Source organism: Lissotriton helveticus, chromosome 9 (genome assembly GCF_964261635.1).
Source record: "Lissotriton helveticus chromosome 9, aLisHel1.1, whole genome shotgun sequence".
NCBI classification, from domain to species: Eukaryota; Metazoa; Chordata; class Amphibia; order Caudata; family Salamandridae; genus Lissotriton; species Lissotriton helveticus.
The window spans coordinates 780,917,223-780,939,191 of NC_136070.1; positions in this window are offsets into that span (position 1 = coordinate 780,917,223).

The following is a 21,969-nucleotide window of genomic DNA, read 5'->3' on the forward strand; positions in this document are numbered from 1 at the left end:
GAGCGAACTAAGAGAAATAGAGGTTGGCAGAGTTCCAAATATTCTACCAATTTTTTTATAATGGGGAGTTAGTTCTGAAAAGAACTTTTTTTTTTATGTTTTTGTTGTTTTATATTTTTTTTAGTATTTTTTGAACATTTTTTTACTTTTTTTGTATTTTCTGAACGTTTTTAAATTTTTTTTGGTTTTTTTGGGGGGGGGGGAAACAAAAACGATCCATTATAAAGGGCTCAACAGGAGCAAAAAAAAAAAAAGAATTTATTTTTTGGTGCGTCTTGTGCAAACATTAATATGATTTTGAATTGCTCGCAAAATCAAAGTGATGCTACTTTCTCTGTAGCAGATGAAAGCGCCACATTCCACGCACACTTGTTTTACGTGCCCAAACAACATTTGGATGTTTGCAATCACCTCCCTCGCCTCTGGTCCCGACACCTCTGGAACCACCGATCTTCTTGCCATTTGGAGGGGATTTTGTTGTTGGTCACGTAGCTGGGCAGCACTATAATTATTTGGGTGCCACCTACTCATATGCCGATGCATAGTATGATTGCCATAACTATATTTTTTATCAGTGCCCCTTGACAATCTATCACCGCATATGCGGCAAAACACGTAACGAGCATTCACTTTCTTTTGCCCCTCAGGAATTCTGTAGAATTGCCAGATATAATTCTCCTTCCGATTGTACCTCCTGGGCTCCTCTGGCAAAAACTCATGCTCTTCCTCCTCTTCCTCCTCTTCCTGTTCTTCCTCTTCTTGCAGAATTACTTCTGCAGGTGGTCCTCTCTTTCTTGGATTTGGTGGAGGTGGTGGGCTAGCACCAGCTGAAGCTACTAATGAAGCCATCACAAAATATCAATAAAGGGTCTTTCTCTCACCAAGATGAAAGTCAGAGTGATGAAAGAAGGAGGGGTTTTCATCATTTGGGAAAAACAAAAGTTCTAAACCAATGAAAAGTGTCCATTTTAGATCACATGACCTTGTATTACATCATTAGGAAACCAAAAGTGAAATGAACCAATGAAAAGTGTTATTACCGAGTCACATGACCTGCTATGTTTACGTTACGCGGTCGGCGCCGCGCCGCGGATCGCTTCCGGTTCGCGTACCGCTGCGCTTCCGGGTACGCGAACGTAGCACGTAATATGACGTATTACGCGAGAACGCGAAACGTCATGCTGACGCGAAGCGTCGCGATGTTGTTTTGTAACGCGAGAGGTGCGCAAAAGGAACGTTTACCAGTTCGCGTACCGGGTCGCGCCTCCGGATTGAGCTAACGGGAAGCTAACCGGTACGCGTACTGGGAGCGAAACAAAAAAAATAAAAAAAAAATTGTATAAAAAACATGTAAAAAATATTTTTCTTTTTAAAGAATAATACATTGTAAAGGTTTTGATATTAGCTATTAAAAAACCAATGAAATTCACTGAAAAAACCATAGGTTATAGACCATATATAGTTAGGAATTAGCATTTACAAAACCTTAAAAATTCACTGAAAAAACCATAGGTTATAGACCATATATAGTTAGGGATTAGCATTTAAAAAACCTTATTTTACTCACACAAAACCATTGAAATTCCATATATAGTTAGTTGTACTAACTATATATCACGCACCCGCAATCCACTGCTGATGATGTCACATATTACATCATTCATGACATGGTCAGTGACATCACTGATGACATCACTGATGACATTGGAGAAGTGTAGCGGGTGCGCACACCGCTTCCGTTAAAGCCCCTGAAGAGAAGCAGATGGAGCTTCGAAACGCGTCGGGCAGATCCATTACGGAGCGGCGTCTACGAGCGGATCCCCGTCCTCACCTACACATAAATAAAGCTGCTGCTCGCGTGCTACTCACAAGGTGGACAACCTGGAGCGTGAATCTATATGCGGCAGTCCAGCCGCAGAGTATGCACCACCCCGTTAACGTGGGGGTCACGGCAGTGAAGTAGCAGCCGTACATGGGATCGAGGACGGGCCCACTCGTGGAGTCCATACAGGACTTGATTGTGTGCTTTCCGTACTACACTTCCCAGAAGTCTCATTGGAGCCTCCCATTGGCGGGTGAGTTATATGAAATTGGAGAAGTGTAGCGGGTGCGCACACCGCTTCCGTTAAAGCCCCTGAAGAGAAGCAGATGGAGCTTCGAAACGCGTCGGGCAGATCCATTACGGAGCGGCGTCTACGAGCGGATCCCCGTCCTCACCTACACATAAATAAAGCTGCTGCTCGCGTGCTACTCACAAGGTGGACAACCTGGAGCGTGAATCTACATGCGGCAGTCCAGCCGCAGAGTATGCACCACCCCGTTAACGTGGGGGTCACGGCAGTGAAGTAGCAGCCGTACATGGGATCGAGGACGGGCCCACTCGTGGAGTCCATACAGGACTTGATTGTGTGCTTTCCGTACTACACTTCCCAGAAGTCTCATTGGAGCCTCCCATTGGCGGGTGAGTTATATGAAATTGGAGAAGTGTAGCGGGTGCGCACACCGCTTCCGTTAAAGCCCCTGAAGAGAAGCAGATGGAGCTTCGAAACGCGTCGGGCAGATCCATTACGGAGCGGCGTCTACGAGCGGATCCCCGTCCTCACCTACACATAAATAAAGCTGCTGCTCGCGTGCTACTCACAAGGTGGACAACCTGGAGCGTGAATCTATATGCGGCAGTCCAGCCGCAGAGTATGCACCACCCCGTTAACGTGGGGGTCACGGCAGTGAAGTAGCAGCCGTACATGGGATCGAGGACGGGCCCACTCGTGGAGTCCATACAGGACTTGATTGTGTGCTTTCCGTACTACACTTCCCAGAAGTCTCATTGGAGCCTCCCATTGGCGGGTGAGTTATATGAAATTGGAGAAGTGTAGCGGGTGCGCACACCGCTTCCGTTAAAGCCCCTGAAGAGAAGCAGATGGAGCTTCGAAACGCGTCGGGCAGATCCATTACGGAGCGGCGTCTACGAGCGGATCCCCGTCCTCACCTACACATAAATAAAGCTGCTGCTCGCGTGCTACTCACAAGGTGGACAACCTGGAGCGTGAATCTATATGCGGCAGTCCAGCCGCAGAGTATGCACCACCCCGTTAACGTGGGGGTCACGGCAGTGAAGTAGCAGCGGTACATGGGATCGAGGACGGGCCCACTCGTGGAGTCCATACAGGACTTGATTGTGTGCTTTCCGTACTACACTTCCCAGAAGTCTCATTGGAGCCTCCCATTGGCGGGTGAGTTATATGAAATTGGAGAAGTGTAGCGGGTGCGCACACCGCTTCCGTTAAAGCCCCTGAAGAGAAGCAGATGGAGCTTCGAAACGCGTCGGGCAGATCCATTACGGAGCGGCGTCTACGAGCGGATCCCCGTCCTCACCTACACATAAATAAAGCTGCTGCTCGCGTGCTACTCACAAGGTGGACAACCTGGAGCGTGAATCTATATGCGGCAGTCCAGCCGCAGAGTATGCACCACCCCGTTAACGTGGGGGTCACGGCAGTGAAGTAGCAGCCGTACATGGGATCGAGGACGGGCCCACTCGTGGAGTCCATACAGGACTTGATTGTGTGCTTTCCGTACTACACTTCCCAGAAGTCTCATTGGAGCCTCCCATTGGCGGGTGAGTTATATGAAATTGGAGAAGTGTAGCGGGTGCGCACACCGCTTCCGTTAAAGCCCCTGAAGAGAAGCAGATGGAGCTTCGAAACGCGTCGGGCAGATCCATTACGGAGCGGCGTCTACGAGCGGATCCCCGTCCTCACCTACACATAAATAAAGCTGCTGCTCGCGTGCTACTCACAAGGTGGACAACCTGGAGCGTGAATCTATATGCGGCAGTCCAGCCGCAGAGTATGCACCACCCCGTTAACGTGGGGGTCACGGCAGTGAAGTAGCAGCCGTACATGGGATCGAGGATGGGCCCACTCGTGGAGTCCATACAGGACTTGATTGTGTGCTTTCCGTACTACACTTCCCAGAAGTCTCATTGGAGCCTCCCATTGGCGGGTGAGTTATATGAAATTGGAGAAGTGTAGCGGGTGCGCACACCGCTTCCGTTAAAGCCCCTGAAGAGAAGCAGATGGAGCTTCGAAACGCGTCGGGCAGATCCATTACGGAGCGGCGTCTACGAGCGGATCCCCGTCCTCACCTACACATAAATAAAGCTGCTGCTCGCGTGCTACTCACAAGGTGGACAACCTGGAGCGTGAATCTATATGCGGCAGTCCAGCCGCAGAGTATGCACCACCCCGTTAACGTGGGGGTCACGGCAGTGAAGTAGCAGCCGTACATGGGATCGAGGACGGGCCCACTCGTGGAGTCCATACAGGACTTGATTGTGTGCTTTCCGTACTACACTTCCCAGAAGTCTCATTGGAGCCTCCCATTGGCGGGTGAGTTATATGAAATTGGAGAAGTGTAGCGGGTGCGCACACCGCTTCCGTTAAAGCCCCTGAAGAGAAGCAGATGGAGCTTCGAAACGCGTCGGGCAGATCCATTACGGAGCGGCGTCTACGAGCGGATCCCCGTCCTCACCTACACATAAATAAAGCTGCTGCTCGCGTGCTACTCACAAGGTGGACAACCTGGAGCGTGAATCTATATGCGGCAGTCCAGCCGCAGAGTATGCACCACCCCGTTAACGTGGGGGTCACGGCAGTGAAGTAGCAGCCGTACATGGGATCGAGGACGGGCCCACTCGTGGAGTCCATACAGGACTTGATTGTGTGCTTTCCGTACTACACTTCCCAGAAGTCTCATTGGAGCCTCCCATTGGCGGGTGAGTTATATGAAATTGGAGAAGTGTAGCGGGTGCGCACACCGCTTCCGTTAAAGCCCCTGAAGAGAAGCAGATGGAGCTTCGAAACGCGTCGGGCAGATCCATTACGGAGCGGCGTCTACGAGCGGATCCCCGTCCTCACCTACACATAAATAAAGCTGCTGCTCGCGTGCTACTCACAAGGTGGACAACCTGGAGCGTGAATCTATATGCGGCAGTCCAGCCGCAGAGTATGCACCACCCCGTTAACGTGGGGGTCACGGCAGTGAAGTAGCAGCCGTACATGGGATCGAGGACGGGCCCACTCGTGGAGTCCATACAGGACTTGATTGTGTGCTTTCCGTACTACACTTCCCAGAAGTCTCATTGGAGCCTCCCATTGGCGGGTGAGTTATATGAAATTGGAGAAGTGTAGCGGGTGCGCACACCGCTTCCGTTAAAGCCCCTGAAGAGAAGCAGATGGAGCTTCGAAACGCGTCGGGCAGATCCATTACGGAGCGGCGTCTACGAGCGGATCCCCGTCCTCACCTACACATAAATAAAGCTGCTGCTCGCATGCTACTCACAAGGTGGACAACCTGGAGCGTGAATCTATATGCGGCATTCCAGCCGCAGAGTATGCACCACCCCGTTAACGTGGGGGTCACGGCAGTGAAGTAGCAGCCGTACATGGGATCGAGGACGGGCCCACTCGTGGAGTCCATACAGGACTTGATTGTGTGCTTTCCGTACTACACTTCCCAGAAGTCTCATTGGAGCCTCCCATTGGCGGGTGAGTTATATGAAATTGGAGAAGTGTAGCGGGTGCGCACACCGCTTCCGTTAAAGCCCCTGAAGAGAAGCAGATGGAGCTTCGAAACGCGTCGGGCAGATCCATTACGGAGCGGCGTCTACGAGCGGATCCCCGTCCTCACCTACACATAAATAAAGCTGCTGCTCGCGTGCTACTCACAAGGTGGACAACCTGGAGCGTGAATCTATATGCGGCAGTCCAGCCGCAGAGTATGCACCACCCCGTTAACGTGGGGGTCACGGCAGTGAAGTAGCAGCCGTACATGGGATCGAGGACGGGCCCACTCGTGGAGTCCATACAGGACTTGATTGTGTGCTTTCCGTACTACACTTCCCAGAAGTCTCATTGGAGCCTCCCATTGGCGGGTGAGTTATATGAAATTGGAGAAGTGTAGCGGGTGCGCACACCGCTTCCGTTAAAGCCCCTGAAGAGAAGCAGATGGAGCTTCGAAACGCGTCGGGCAGATCCATTACGGAGCGGCGTCTACGAGCGGATCCCCGTCCTCACCTACACATAAATAAAGCTGCTGCTCGCGTGCTACTCACAAGGTGGACAACCTGGAGCGTGAATCTATATGCGGCAGTCCAGCCGCAGAGTATGCACCACCCCGTTAACGTGGGGGTCACGGCAGTGAAGTAGCAGCCGTACATGGGATCGAGGACGGGCCCACTCGTGGAGTCCATACAGGACTTGATTGTGTGCTTTCCGTACTACACTTCCCAGAAGTCTCATTGGAGCCTCCCATTGGCGGGTGAGTTATATGAAATTGGAGAAGTGTAGCGGGTGCGCACACCGCTTCCGTTAAAGCCCCTGAAGAGAAGCAGATGGAGCTTCGAAACGCGTCGGGCAGATCCATTACGGAGCGGCGTCTACGAGCGGATCCCCGTCCTCACCTACACATAAATAAAGCTGCTGCTCGCGTGCTACTCACAAGGTGGACAACCTGGAGCGTGAATCTATATGCGGCAGTCCAGCCGCAGAGTATGCACCACCCCGTTAACGTGGGGGTCACGGCAGTGAAGTAGCAGCCGTACATGGGATCGAGGACGGGCCCACTCGTGGAGTCCATACAGGACTTGATTGTGTGCTTTCCGTACTACACTTCCCAGAAGTCTCATTGGAGCCTCCCATTGGCGGGTGAGTTATATGAAATTGGAGAAGTGTAGCGGGTGCGCACACCGCTTCCGTTAAAGCCCCTGAAGAGAAGCAGATGGAGCTTCGAAACGCGTCGGGCAGATCCATTACGGAGCGGCGTCTACGAGCGGATCCCCGTCCTCACCTACACATAAATAAAGCTGCTGCTCGCGTGCTACTCACAAGGTGGACAACCTGGAGCGTGAATATATATATACATATATATATTACCTACTGGCGGTCGCCAGTAGGTATATATAGTTAGGATTTTTTCTCTATGGGTTTTTTGAAAATTCTATGTCTAATAACTTTGGCGTTTGTGGACGGAATCGGCTGAAATTTTCAGGAAAATGGCACATTTTGTTTCTGAGCAGCCCTTAAAAATTTGGGGGGGGTTCGTCCAGTGGGGGCCGAGAAAAAAGGGGGGTCCCAAAACGTGTTTTTAACATTGAGTTTTCCATAGGGCGGTTGGCCTCACTTTTAGCCCGAACGGCTGAATGGATTTGCACGAAACTTGGCAAAATTGTAGGGACTGGTAGCCCGATGTGCCTTTTGTAGGTCTCAATATATGTGCTCCAGTGGATTTTGAGAAATTAACGTTTAAAAAAAGATATATATCTGTAACAGCGGACCGGTTAGCGCTCTGGTTCGCGGACTTTTCGCGCAACGGAGCTTTGTGAAGCGAAGCTGATTGGTTCTCCGGCGTCTGTCAACATTCCAAACAGTCCGTAGCGGCCGCCATCTTGTCTCTCGGTAGGATCGAGAGACAAGAGGAGGTCAAAACAAAGGGGGAAATAACTATAAGGGGGCATAGTAGATCCTCGCTGACCCCCTAGGTTTGATGTGGAGGTTTTAAAAGGGCCCCGCGGGGCAAAAAAAAAACAAAATAATAATAATCGAACGGCTGAATGGATTTGCACGAAACTTGGCAAAATATTAGGGACTGGTAGCCCGATGTGCCTTTGCTAGGTCTCAATATATGTGCTCCAGTGGATTTTGAGAAATTAACGTTGAAAAAAAGATATATATCTGTAACAGCGCTCCGCTTCGCGTACTTTTCGCGTTACGGAGCTTTGCGAAGCTGATTGGTTCTCCGGCGTCTGTCAACATTCCAAACAGTCCGTAGCGGCCGCCATCTTGTCCCTCGGTAGGATTGAGAGACAAGAGGAGGCCAAAGCGAAGGGGGAAATGACCATAAGGGGGCATAGTAGATCATTCCTGACCTCTTAGGTTTGATGTACCATTTTGCCAAGTTTGGTGTAATTCCGTTCAGCCATTCAGGCTGTAGACGTATGTAAATGTCCTATGGAAAATTGCATGGGGAAAACACATTTGAAAGTGTTGAAATTTAGAACCAATTAAAATGTTACTTTGGTTTTGTATTTGTGTGTGATGAAAGTTAATTGGTTATGTATATATGTCAAATGAGAGGAAACCACAGCCATTTTGTGATACTACTGTCTGAGGTACATTTGTGAGGAATTTTTGGTGGTGAATTTCTGGTGTTTGATTTACACAGTACTAACACTTCTGCTACTTTTAAAAAGGTGAGTTGTTAATTTGTAAGGGGAACTATGTTGTACACTTGAAGATAATTTGAAAAATGTTTTCTGTTATTTATTTGCAGTCCTTCTGTTATACTAAATACTTGATGAAGTTAGTTTTATATTATGTATTACTAAAAACGATAAATGAAAGTGATTATTTTTTTCTGCAATTTACAGCAAGCAATTTCAAAATAAAATGGCTCACAATGAAGAGACCGTGGCAATTTCTTTTGAATTGTCCACTACATTGATTGAAATTGAGAGCACCAATAATGAAATATTGTCACAAGGAGGACATGACTTGTATGATTCCATTAGATTGATTGAAATGGACAGCACCAAGAATGAAATATTGTCACAAGGAGATGACTTGAATGATTCCACTACATTGATTGAAATTGAGAGCACCAATAATGAAATATTGTCACAAGGAGGAGATGGCTTGTATGATTCCATTAGATTGATTGAAATGGACAGCACCAATAATGAAATATTGTCACAAGGAGGAGATGACTTGAATGATTCCACTACATTGATTGAAATTGAGAGCACCAATAATGAAATATTGTCACGAGGAGATGACTTGAATGATTCCACTACATTGATTGAAATGGACAGCACCAATAATGAAATATTGTCAGAAGGAGGAGATGACTTGAATGATTTTTTTGATCAATCTCTTGATGGCGAATTTATCGAGTGTTTGGAGACCATAGAGTTACAAGAATCATCATTGCAGACTTTTAATGAGGAGATTCCAGATGAGATGATTGAAGAGGAAATTACTGATGAGGACATGTTACTAGTTGTTTCAAATTTAGAAAATTCTGAAGAATAAATTTATATTTAGAAATCAAAAATTGTTTGAGACATTATTTATTTTTATTTTTAATTTATGAGGTTGTAGCGAAGTGATTGTAGTATAAAATGAGACTTATAGTATAGAGTGCAACATTTTTATGTTACATGGTAAGTTTACTCATATTTACTTCCCTTCTGCCACTATATTATCTCCAATGTGTATTTGACATGTCTTCTTCATCTCCGGCCTCCTTTCTCTCACTGTGTGTCTCCGATGCATCTTATCGCTGGTATTTTGTGTAATTACAGAAGAGAGTAAAATAAAATAGTTCGGAACGTGAAAAGGGGGCAAAGTAGAGTACTCCTCACCCCCTAGGCCTTTTTAGGCGGTCCCAAAAGGATCAGTTTCTGCTTTCCTGAGAGATTATGGTATGAGTTCCATATACCACAATAACTTGCATTACAACATGCAAGATATCTATCTCCTATTACCAACTTTTGGAGATATTCGCGCTAAGCGCGAATATCTCCAAAAAGTAACACCTGCCCTGAGCAGTTCTTAGCCATGTTATCCAATGGGAGGTGGATAACATGGCTAAGAGTATTAGCTCGGTAATGCATGAATATCGCTGACTTTTTAGCGATATTCATGCATTGCGGCCGTTTATTATCGCATTTGCGATAAACCTTGATAATAGTAAGGTTTATCTTCGATAATTTCTGACGATGCTTAGTGGTAAAAAATTGGTTGGTAAGCATCGTTAGCGATAAATATCGCTTAACTTTGGTAATATGCCCCAACGTCTGTTAACGTTCGATTCGAAGGAAATGAGGAAGTGTTGAAAAACATTGTCTGCGCCATCTTGCCTTTTTTGAAATGCCACACTTTTGTCGTGCACGGCAGCCATTTTAGATGTCTTGACCAGACCCACTCTCTGCACGCTGTCGATTCGTAGCATGGCTCCTCACCCTCGTAAGCATCTCCCCCAGGCACTGGTCACCACCGCTCTCTGTCTTATGCATGGGCAATAAACCTTCCCCCATCTGCGCTGCTCTTCCCTGAGAATCACACTCTGTGCCCGCCCGACACCTCCCTTTCGCCCTATTCACTACCGCACCCTCTGACACTCCTCTTCCTCTGTGTCCGAATGTCCAGGCCGGTCCTAGGCTATCAGCTAGCCCTGCAGATGTAGTTTATGGCCCCAGCTGTAAAGAATCACCCCTCTTCAAAGGAGTTATAGTAGATCAAGGCCCACACCCGATGTGATCCGTCACAGCACACGCGTTCCTACTATCTGAAAACCATCCTGTATTGTGATTGGGGAGGGGACCGAGCCTGAAGCGGAAGATTCCAGGAATGACTCTTTGTACATCAAAGTTTTTACAATTATGTGTCACATTAAAAATATATAGCACTCCAACAAAGTAGTAGGAATATAAAACTTTAATAACATATAAATATATACAACAAAACAAAAACAGTAAAAACATTTAAACAACGAAGAGACCGTGGCAATTTCTTTTTAATTATCCAATAGATTTATTGAAATTGACAGCACCAATAATGAAATATTCTTGTCAGTAGCGGTCTGTTGTGCGAATAGTTCCAAGGCAGCAGAACGCGCTGAAATCTAGATGGCACGAAAGTGATGTCTAGTAAGTTGCCGCCCAGCAAAAAACGGCGTGGGGCGCCGCGGGGGTGAGTGAGTCCAGTAGGCACCACAGCTATTCTTACCGGCATTGCAGAATTACTGCTGGGGACAATGCCTGTGCTGTAGCAGGGTCACAGCAGAAACAAAAAGGATTCTGTTGAAGATGTTGTTGGTTTTCAATTTGAAAACAGTTCTGGTGTCAACTGCTATGCTAATGTAGTGGTTAATGTTTTGTTTTCTCTAGAAAATGTAAAAGAGGGGGAGGCAGTCCAAAGTTCCGTTAAAAGGGCAAAGGAAAGGATCGGTGGTTTGAACTATCAGTCAAAAAGGGGAGGGGGTGCAATAATTTTTCCTACCGGGTCACACTGTGCTTTCACCGGAAGTAAGGTCTGCAGGATTGTAGTAATTCAAAGTGAGGCTGGCGCCAGCATGGGAGCGCCGACGTCCCGCGGATACAGTTTCGTCACTCCACGGGCGATCATGGCAGTCATTCCCCATCGGGGGTCGGAGACTCCCGCGGCTCCTCTAGAATCTTCAAGGTCGTGGAGGACTACGGTGGTGGAGTCAACCAGTGACCGGGCCATTTCTTTATGTTGGGCCCGCTCTTGCCAGGTCGACCGCCATTTTGAGAGTTCGGCAGCTACCGGCGATCGCGGGGTCACATGAGCGGACGGGCTCCACCCTGCCGGGCGAGACGTTGCAGCATGGCCACAGTGGAAGAAACGTTATCTAGGTCGTTCCGAAACTGTGCAGCACTGTAGTTGTTAGGATGCCACCGCCTGGAGCGCTGAGGGTGCAGCTGGGAAGCCTCCACCTGGGGAGGCGGGAGAGGCCTGTTCGCACCGTCTCTCCCTCCCAGTGCACCCCACGGCGTCTCGCTTGAGATTTGTTATGGCCGGACCAGGCGATGAGGACGAGGGGGGGGTCGGAGGCATGTGCAAGACATCCCCCTCCAGTGTTGTCGCAGCCATTATAAAAGAAAGAAGTGTCCCGTCCGTCTTCGGGCCGGGCTTCCGGTGGATGTCGGCCGGACGCCCCTGGCTCTGGCCCCATGAACGGGTTTCTTGGTTTATCGGCTGCAGCCGGATCCCGTCGGCCTCGGCCCCCCGACCGTTGGTGGTCGGACCGGAAGAGCATGTGGCGGGACTACCTGCAACTCTCAAGGGCCACCGCGGCTGGACTGGGAGAGAGAGGGGAGGGTCGAGGAGACATTCCCCCCCCCTGCAACTGTTCAGCGTTGTAAAGGCAATCCCCTGGCCGGGTCCCGCTGGTCTCGGCCTCTCCTCCGGCTACACCCTACGTTAGGATCTCCTGGCCGAGGCGTGGCAGCAGGACCTGCCTTATATGGGCTGCTCCCGGCTGGGCGTAGCCGGAACCCTGCCCCACCTTGGAAGTTTCCAGAGTGGGGGTGGATGTTCTACTGACTTGCATTTTCCCTAGTCTATCGATTTTTTTGGCGTGGCAGGCGGTGGGACAGCGAGGGGTGATTTGGTTTCTCTTACTGTTTTTCTGGTCTCTCACCACTGGCATATTTTAACGTTTTCTTGTTTCTAGGACATTAATAGGTTTTATCATTACGTTATGTTATCGTTTCTTTGTTCGTTGTTTAATAAAAGTTCATGTTCATCAGTGGCCTACTGATTTTCGTTTTCCTATTTTTTTCTTTCCAGGTTGTTTCATGGTAAAGTTTCTGTTAACAGGATACAGTGATCACTTCGTTATTATTGCATATGTCCTTTTCACTAGGGGTGCTCTCTGGTCGGGCCAGATGACGTATCTCTAGTAAATGGTCCGGGTGAAAAAGGTGCATCAATCAGTGGGGAGTAGATAGGCATGACAGATTACAACGGGGGAGAACGGGCCACATTACGTACCCTTTCACTACTTGCAAAGATTTTCCTACGTTTATTTGCAAACAGGGAATACCTCCAAAAAGAACTAATTCCCAAACAGTCAATGTTCGGACAATCAATCAATCAATGAGGAATGAAATAGGTACGACGTGTTAAAGGCTTGCGTTACCTACCCTTCACTATCTGCAAAGGGAGATAGAATATTCCTATTCTTCCTCGTTTGCAGGTAGAGAAGATCGTTAAGAGAATTAACTTCGAACAATTCAATGCTCGATTGAAACAATCAACAAGGGGTACTGTGAACACAAATGAACGCCGCTTATATACATACGCATTGCTATTTTCAACAGGTTGTTCCTAATGTTTCTATTTTAGCGAGGTCAAAAGAGATCCCATTAGTGGCCTACTGATTTTGCTCGATTCCTTTTGTTTTTTTACACGATTTTTCGCTATCTGCAAAGACTAAACAGAGTATTGCGACTCTGTGCTTGTTTGTAAATAGAGAATGAACCAAAGAGAACAATCAATCAAATGGAGAGAGAAGCAGGCACGACGGATTACAAAGGGGGAAAGGGCTGCGTTAACTACCCTTCACTATCTGCAAAGAGAGAGTACTCCTAATAGAAATGAGGGGTGGGGGGCAGCAATCAAAGCAGATCAGTGTGCATAAACACGAAAAAAACAATTCTTACCACGTACTTGACATTCGACAGCTTATGATATTTGCTATTAAAAAACCATTGAAATTCACTGAAAAAACCATAGGTTATAGACCATATATAGTTAGGAATTAGCATTTACAAAACCTTGAAAATTCACTGAAAAAACCATAGGTTATAGACCATATATAGTTAGGAATTAGCATTTAAAAAACCTTATTTTACTCACACAAAACCATTGAAATTCCATATATAGTTAGTTGCACTAACTATATATTGCGCACCCGCAATCCACTGCTGATGATGTCACATATTACATCATTCATGACATGGTCAGTGACATCACTGATGACATCACTGATGACATCTCAAATGACATCACTGATGACATCACTGATGACAACATCCAGTGACTATGTTTCTGTAAAGTTAAAATATGTCTTACATATTGAAGAATGAGTGGATGTATAAGTGTCTGGACGAAGGATTTAGTAGGTGCATGACTGAATGTATGAGTGAGTGATTAAATGTGTCTCACTGAGTGCATGGGTTAGTGACTAAACTGTCTTAATTTGTGCATCATTATGTCTGTTGTTCTGTAAACTGCTGCATGTGTTGATCAGTAGCTATATGAGTAACTATATGGGTTATTGATTGATTGCCCAAGTATTTGCATGGGAGACTGAGTGTGTGTGTGGCTGGATGGGAGGTGTGTGACTCTGTACAGATCAATGTGTACTTGTATCAATGATTGTATAAGAGAGTAAGTATGTGTTAGTATATGGTTGAAAACGTAAGGTGCTCTATGTTTAACTGTATAGAGTAGAAAATGGAAGTGTGATTGATTCTTTACAGGACTGACTAGGTGTGTGAGTAACTCCATGGATGAGTGGCAGAGTGTGAGTGTCTGTATAGGTGTATGAGTGCATATGATTGTGTTGTAAACATGAGTGATTGTATGTATGAATGATTGTATGGGTGAATGAGTGAATGTGTGTGTAGACGTAGGAATCAGTGAGTACGTATGTAGTAACTAGTATTGGTGTGTCAATGGTTTCAAAAATTATACTCTGTTTTTAACACTGGGTGAAACAGAGGTTATATTAAAATGTGAGGAGATGCATTGTATTGTCACATGAATGATATCATCAGTGATGTGATCATTGATGTCAAGTGAGATGTCATCAGTGATGTCATTTGAGATGTCATCAGTGATGTCATCAGTGATGTCACTGACCATGTCATGAATGATGTAATATGTGACATCATCAGCAGTGGATTGCGGGTGCGCAATATATAGTTAGTGCAACTAACTATATATGGAATTTCAATGGTTTTGTGTGAGTAAAATAAGGTTTTTTAAATGCTAATTCCTAACTATATATGGTCTATAACCTATGGTTTTTTCAGTGAATTTTCAAGGTTTTGTAAATGCTAATTCCTAACTATATATGGTCTATAACCTATGGTTTTTTCAGTGAATATATATATATATGGGAAATAAGTTTTCCGTGTAGACCCTCAGCAATAATCACCAAGTCCCAGAGGGTCACAGAAAGGCAGCACACCAAACAGCAAATCCAGGTAAGTTCAAAGCGCTCACTTCATGATATTTTCTTTTTTCTTTTTTCATTTCTCCTTAAGTTTCAACCACGTGAAGTGCAAAGTGCATCAGGTAACAAAAAGACGACCAAGATATATATATATATATATATATATATATATATTTTTTAAATGTATTCCATCTATACAAATTCAAACTTAAACTATGCAAACATTCGAAATTCTAAAATTATAGTTACAACTTTGATGCAGAATTTATGCACCACCAGTTATAACTTAAATTAAGAATTTATGCATTACCTTCATCTTATAAAAGTCTCACACCTCCTTTAACAATTTCTTGCCTCACTCGCCACATTACATTAACTATAACTCACCACTCCATGCACTGTATTCTCGGAAAGGATGTTATTTGAGATGTTATTGTAAGAATCTCACCTATATTTGCGGCAGGGATGTCATGGATGTGAAGCAAAGGTCCACAATCTCTCAAAATCACCCTATGGCACCTGAGACTAAACAAGGTGGCAAATGGTAATCTGGGGAAGAAGGGAAACAAAACAAGGAATAAAGGGGAAGAATTCCATGCGGTGACTCAGATAACCTCCGGACTCACCAGGATAAAGCAAGAAACCTGTAAACAGGAGGAAATAGTAGATACATAAGTACAAGAATAGAAACATACGCGAAATTGCAATATCTTTTATTCTTTCTTTTCCCTACCTTCGAATATCCCTTCCCCTGTAAACTGGTTCGTAATATAATGGTATTTAGGGCTTATGTCTTTAACTAGAAAAGACAATAAAGTGAGGTAAGTAAAGGACCTTATTTGTAGGGGAAGGCACTATATGTAAAGGTCTGGATATGTGCCTAGCTGTTCACCCCGTATTGTTCATGAAAAGTAAATATTCCTTAAGCTCAGGTAAAACTGGTATCACTATCTCTCCTATATCCTAACAGACGGAGCGAATTCCCCACAGCACCGAGAGCACAGGATCAGGTAAGTGATGTAAAACAAAATACACTTGGAAATAATATGTTAGCGCAGAGTGCTGGTTTGCATAAATCAATGATGCTTCTTTGTTTTCTTCTCTCTTTCTTTATGTATGCATACTATTCTCAACTCATCTTTTAAATCCCAGAGGGTGGTGCGGGTCCCTACAGCGCACAGGATCAGGTAAGTGACATGTAATATAGACTCAATGTAATAAATCAGCGCAGAGCGCTGTTACCGCATAGTTTAATGATGCTGCTTCATCTTTATCTTCTATTTTCTTTTTGGGATGCAGGAACGAGATTCGTAGGAATACCAGAGAAGAATGACCCAACACAAGAAACGCCACGTAAATGCAGAGAACGACGCACGGGGAGTGACGACCCGGAAGAGGACAGGTGAGGTAACAGAGCGTCCACCAACTAGAACGCGAAGCACAGCTGATCGGGGAAGGCCAGGCTTTGGATTTCCTGACCTGTCCCAGCGCATCCGTGTTCTAGCTCGGCGGCCATCTTAGTGGTCTTTGGTCCCTGCGACGCGCAATCCTGACAGTTATAAGTGTTTTTATGATTTCACATAGTATAAATGATGTAATAATCAAGGGTATAACTAGTGCATAGAGAACAGTTGAGCGGCGTTAGAGTGAAGTATTATACAGTACAGTAGTGTAGAGAGGAGTGCGTAGAGTTGAGTATAATGGAATAGGGTACAGTGGAGTGGCATGGAGAGGAGTGGCATAGAGTGGAGTACAGTGAAGTTAAATACAGTGGCCTAGGATACAGCGGAGTGGAATGGCATATAGTGGAATAGCGTAGAGTTGATTGGCATACACTGAAGTAGCATAGTGTGGAATTGCATAGAGTGAAGCAATGTACAGTAGAGTGGAATATACTGGAGTGTCCTAGAATGGAGATAGAATGGAGTGTGGTAAAGTGGAATATCATACAGTGGAGTGGGGTACAGGGGACTAGCGTACCTCTGCACGCCATACAGTGGAACAGTATAGAGTGGAGACGCATACAGTGGAAAAGCATATATTGGACTGGCGTACAGTGCAGTGGCGTAGAACAGAATAGCGTGGAGTAGCATACAGTGGAGTGGCGTAGAGTGTAGTGGCATTCACTGAAGTGGCATACAGTACAGTGGGGTAGAGTGAAATATAGAGTGGTGTTGCATTCAGTGTGATAGCATAGAGTAGATTGGAGTCGAGTGGAGTAGTATACAGTGGAGTGGCATAGAGTTGATTGGCATACACTGAAGTAGCATAGTGTCGAATTGCATAGAGTGGAGTAGTGTACAGTAGAGTGGAATATACTGGAGTGTCCTAGATGGAGATAGAATGGAGTGTGGTAAAGTGGAATATCATACAGTGGAGTGGGGTACAGGGGACTAGCGTACCTCTGCACGCCATACAGTGGAACAGTATAGAGTGGAGACGCATACAGTGGAAAAGCATATATTGGACTGGCGTACAGTGCAGTGGCGTAGAACAGAATAGCGTGGAGTAGCATACAGTGGAGTGGCGTAGAGTGTAGTGGCATTCACTGAAGTGGCATACAGTACAGTGGGGTAGAGTGAAATATAGAGTGGTGTTGCATTCAGTGTGATAGCATAGAGTAGATTGGCGTCGAGTGGAGTAGTATACAGTGGAGTGGCATAGAGTGGAGTGGCATACAGTGAAGTGGCACTCAGTGAAAAAGCATAAAGTAGAGAGGTGTGCAGTGGAGTGATGTACAGTCGAGTGGAGTAGCGAACAGTGGAGTAGCAAAGATTGGAGTGACATACAGTGGAGTGGGTGTAGACTGGACATGCGTACAGAGGAGTTGGATAGAGTGGAATAGCATGTAGTGGAGTGGCTTAGAGTTTAGATACGTACAGTGGACTAGCATACACAGGAGTGGGGTATAGTGGAGTGGCGTACAGTGGAGTATTGTAGAGTGGAGTGGAGTGCAGTACAGTTGAGTGGTGTAGAGTGGGGTAGCACACAGTGGAGTAGCATACAGTGAAATAGCATAGAGTAGTGAGGCATATTTAAAATGGCATAGAGGGGCATAGTATAGAGTGGAGTAGCTTACAGTGACCTGGCAGTGCAGTGGCATATATTGGAGTGGCATAGACTGGAATAACATAGAGTGGACAGCTGTAGAATGGAGTAAAGTACAGTGGAGTGACATACTGCGGAATTGCATAAAGTGGACTGGCTTAGAGTGGACTGGCATACAGTGGAGTAGCTTAGAGTGGAGTGGTGTACAGTGGAGTGATGTACAGTGAGATAGCATAGAGTGGAGTTGCGTACAGTGGAGTGGCGTAGTGTAGTGAGGTAGAGTGGAATAGAATAGATTGGAGTGGCCTCGTGTGATGTTGCATACAGTGGAGTAGCGTAGAGTGGCCTGGCATAGAGTGGAGTAGAGCAGAGTGGTGTACAGTGGAGTGACTTAGAGTGGAGTGGGGCAGATTGGAACAGCATACAATGAAGAGGCATCGAGTGTAGAAGGGAGTAGCATACATTGGAATAGCGTACAGTGGAGTGGAATAGAGAGGTGTGGGGTACAGTGGCATAGCATACAATGTAGTAGCAACAGTGTAGTTGCATAGAGTGGCCTAGCATACTGTGGAGTGGCTTACAGTGGAACAGCATAGAGTGGAGTAGCATACAGTGGAGAGGCGTACAGCACAGTGTCGTTGAGTTGCAGGCAGATGTACAGTAAATAGATCATGAATGTACAATGTTGTGTGCAGATTAACACAAGCAATGCAGGGCCAAGCATGGGGGCCTGGTGTTGCTTTGTAATGTGACTTAATTATTGGGTTGCCCATGTAAGACCAATGCGTGAAACAGCATAGAGTGGAGTAGCTTACAGTGGAGTGGCATACAGCACACTGTCGTTGAGTGGCAGGCAGATGTACAGTAAATAGATCAGGAATGTACAATGTGGTGTGCAGATTAACACAAGCAATGCAGGGCCAAGCATGGGGGCCTAGTTTTGCTTTGGTATGTGACTTAATTATTGTGTTGCCCATGTAAGACCAATGCATGAACCAAGGGTAATACAATAACACATCTGGCCCTTCGCTATATATTGTGCCATTGTATACTACGGTAATGGTCGGGTATACTGCGGTACATGCCGGTGACAAGGCCATATATAATTGCTTAACCCCTTCCATGCGGGGCTAATTTCCCCGCGGTGCGGGGAGGGGCCGCGCGCGGTGCCGCGGTGCTCGTGACGAGCCCAGCTCGTCATGCTGCACAGTGGTGCTGTGCTCATGACGAGCTGAGCTCATCACGACTCCGCCCACTCCCATAGAACGCCCCCACAGGCAGGGAATTAGCCCCGCGGGGGCCGTCCGCGGCCATTATGGCGAGCTCAGCTCGTCATGAGCACAGCTCCACTGTGCCTCATGACGAGCTGAGCACGTCATAAGCACGCAAGCGGTTAATGGTTGCCTTTAAAAAACTGAAAGGTAGGTCTATTTTTCATAGTACACTTTATCTGTGCTCTGGGTTAGGGCGTTAAATATAGGTAAGCGGTCAAGGGAAGGCCCCGGTGCCCGACAGAGTACCTGCGGATGCTTTTGAGTCTTAAACCTCTCAATGAGCTCCAAACTTAACCCAGATTTCCAATGCAGCTGCTAATAGCTATTTCTCGAAGATGTGAGCTGAAAGTGTGGTCATTCCCATTTTTAAAAAAGGGGCCAGAGGCATTGCCAGGTGCTATCGGCCCATATCACTTCCAGACTCTTCGGTGAAAACCATGGGTAGCGTAATACTTGAAAGGCTGGAAAACTGGGCCCAAGAAAATGTTATTCTGATGGAGTCACAATTTGGTTTCTTGCAGGAAATGGGCACAGTGGAATACAGGATTAACTTGCACCTCATTATTAGAAAATATACAGTGGCAAGGGGGAGGCACATATATCTGTGTTTTGCAGACCTGTCTAGTGCCTTTGATCTCAAAAACCATGCCAAATTATGGCACATTTTACTAGATACGGGCACCCCAAGAGATATAGTCTTACATCACTATATCACCTTTACCAACTGTATGCCACCTTAACCGCCTCCGTGCACTATTGCAACAATGGGGAACTTTCTGGTGACCTGCAAGGTTAGGCGGGGATTTGTGCTTGCACCACTATTATTCTCACTATATATAAATGGGGTGGACTGTTTTCAGCAGAATGTGAAAGCCGAAGTTTCTAAGAGTGGACTCTTGCCCTACCCCCATTTTGCTCTATGCAGACGATGCGGTGCTCATATCCAGGACAGCAAAGGACCTGCAGAGACTGATGGAAAATATGTAAATTTGTACATTTTATGGAGAGCAGGGATCTCAAATTTAACCTAACCAAGACATACACTATAGTTTGTGGGAAAAAGTGGAAATTAGGGCAGAGCCACTATGCCTAGGCCCAAAAATGTGAAAAGTTCAAAACCTTCAGCTTTTTCATTGCAATTCAATACACTGATGAAAGGGCACGATATCTGCTCAAAGCAAGGTACTAGGTTTACCAGGGAGATCATCAAGGACCATTTTGATAAAATGCCTTGGCTTCAGTACATACATACACTGGGGTAGATTTACAAGCCCCTTGCGCCACTTTTGCGTCACTTTTAACATGGGAAAAGTGACACAAAAGTGGCACAAGGGACTTATAAATAAGCCCCCCTATTTGCAAACTAGGGGGGATTTCAACCCCTTCAAATCTCATAGTATCCTGCAATTTAGCAAAAAGTAAATTAACTCCATCCTGATAAGTTAAAGGAATATGTGTAGAGAAAGCTGGGAAAAATTAAAACCTACAATACATATGTATTGTATGGGCCAATACAATCAGGGTATACAAGGCTAATTGGTAGGCACGAGAAAAAACTATGACAGATTTCTGTTGACCAGATTACGCCTAGAATTGAATAATCAATTAGTGGCCTTTCCAAAAACAGAACAAACCAAGATGCCTGTGTGACGGAAAGGCAGCAAAGTCGACAACCCCATTTATGTTATTTTGTCAATTTTACTGTGATATTAGATCGTCTATTCTACGACTCCTTTTCCTGTCACAAGGTTTTATTTATAACCCTGGGCGTAGTTTGCGAAGTAGCGCTAAGCGTAGCTACGCGAAGTGCACTTCGCATTACGCGAACTGCGTAGTAGCATGTTCGGGGTTGATTGCACAGTGCGGATGCTTGTCCGCACTGTGCACTAATTGAAAACGGCATCTCACACAGTGCAAGCTGTCGTTTTCTGCCGCTCGAGTAGATTTTTAATCAAGCGGCAGCTTTCTCAATGCGGACTGTTAGTTTCTCATCGCGAGCGGTCGCGAGCATACGCCACCACTTGCAATGAGAAACCTGACCTACCTGCGTTGAGAATGTCGCCGGGAGGTTTTTTTTCCACGCTCGCCATCGGCAACTTGAAGTTGCTGATCACGAAATAGGAAAAAGTCTCGCCGGGATGTCATTTTGCTTGCTCGCGGTCGCCAACTTGACGTTGAGGACTGCGAGGAAGCAAAAAATGACCGCTGCACTAAGTTACGCTACCCGCGTTTGCACTGCGCTACGTGCAATTCGCGTAGTGCAAGTAGCACAAACTTCTCAAACTACGCGAGCGTAGCGTAGTTGTCCGCCCAGACCTAGTTATTTAATATCAATAGGGCCTCTCATTTAAATCTCTGAGAAATGAGCATATGTGTTGTGCATTCCTCGTTTAATCACTATCTCATTTGGATGGTTTACGCTACAAAGAAAACTGAAAAAGCTTTAGAGATATGTCAATTCCAGAAAGGGGGCTTGCCAATTTATACTTTATTATTGGGTTTTTTAATAGTGCTAAATGTTTTTGTCGGTTTTGTTAATATATATAAATAACCCTTTGGAAATATTTAAAAATTTGGAATATGTAATTTGCACTATTTGCTGACCAGCCCCTGAATACTGATCATAATAATTTCAATTCTAGATTTATTGTGTATGTTTTTTTTTATATCCCTGGGTGATATACAACGATTTTGTGTACTCTGGGGAAAACTTTGCTTCTACTCTCCCCACCATCTAACTCCCTCCCTCTTCTACCTCGTAACGTTGCATTCACATATTCTACTGTCTATTATTTGTTTACATCTTTTAATATTTTGTTGCTTTGTATTTTTATTTATAATTATGTAACCCGACTAATTGCTGCTATTTTAGCTACAT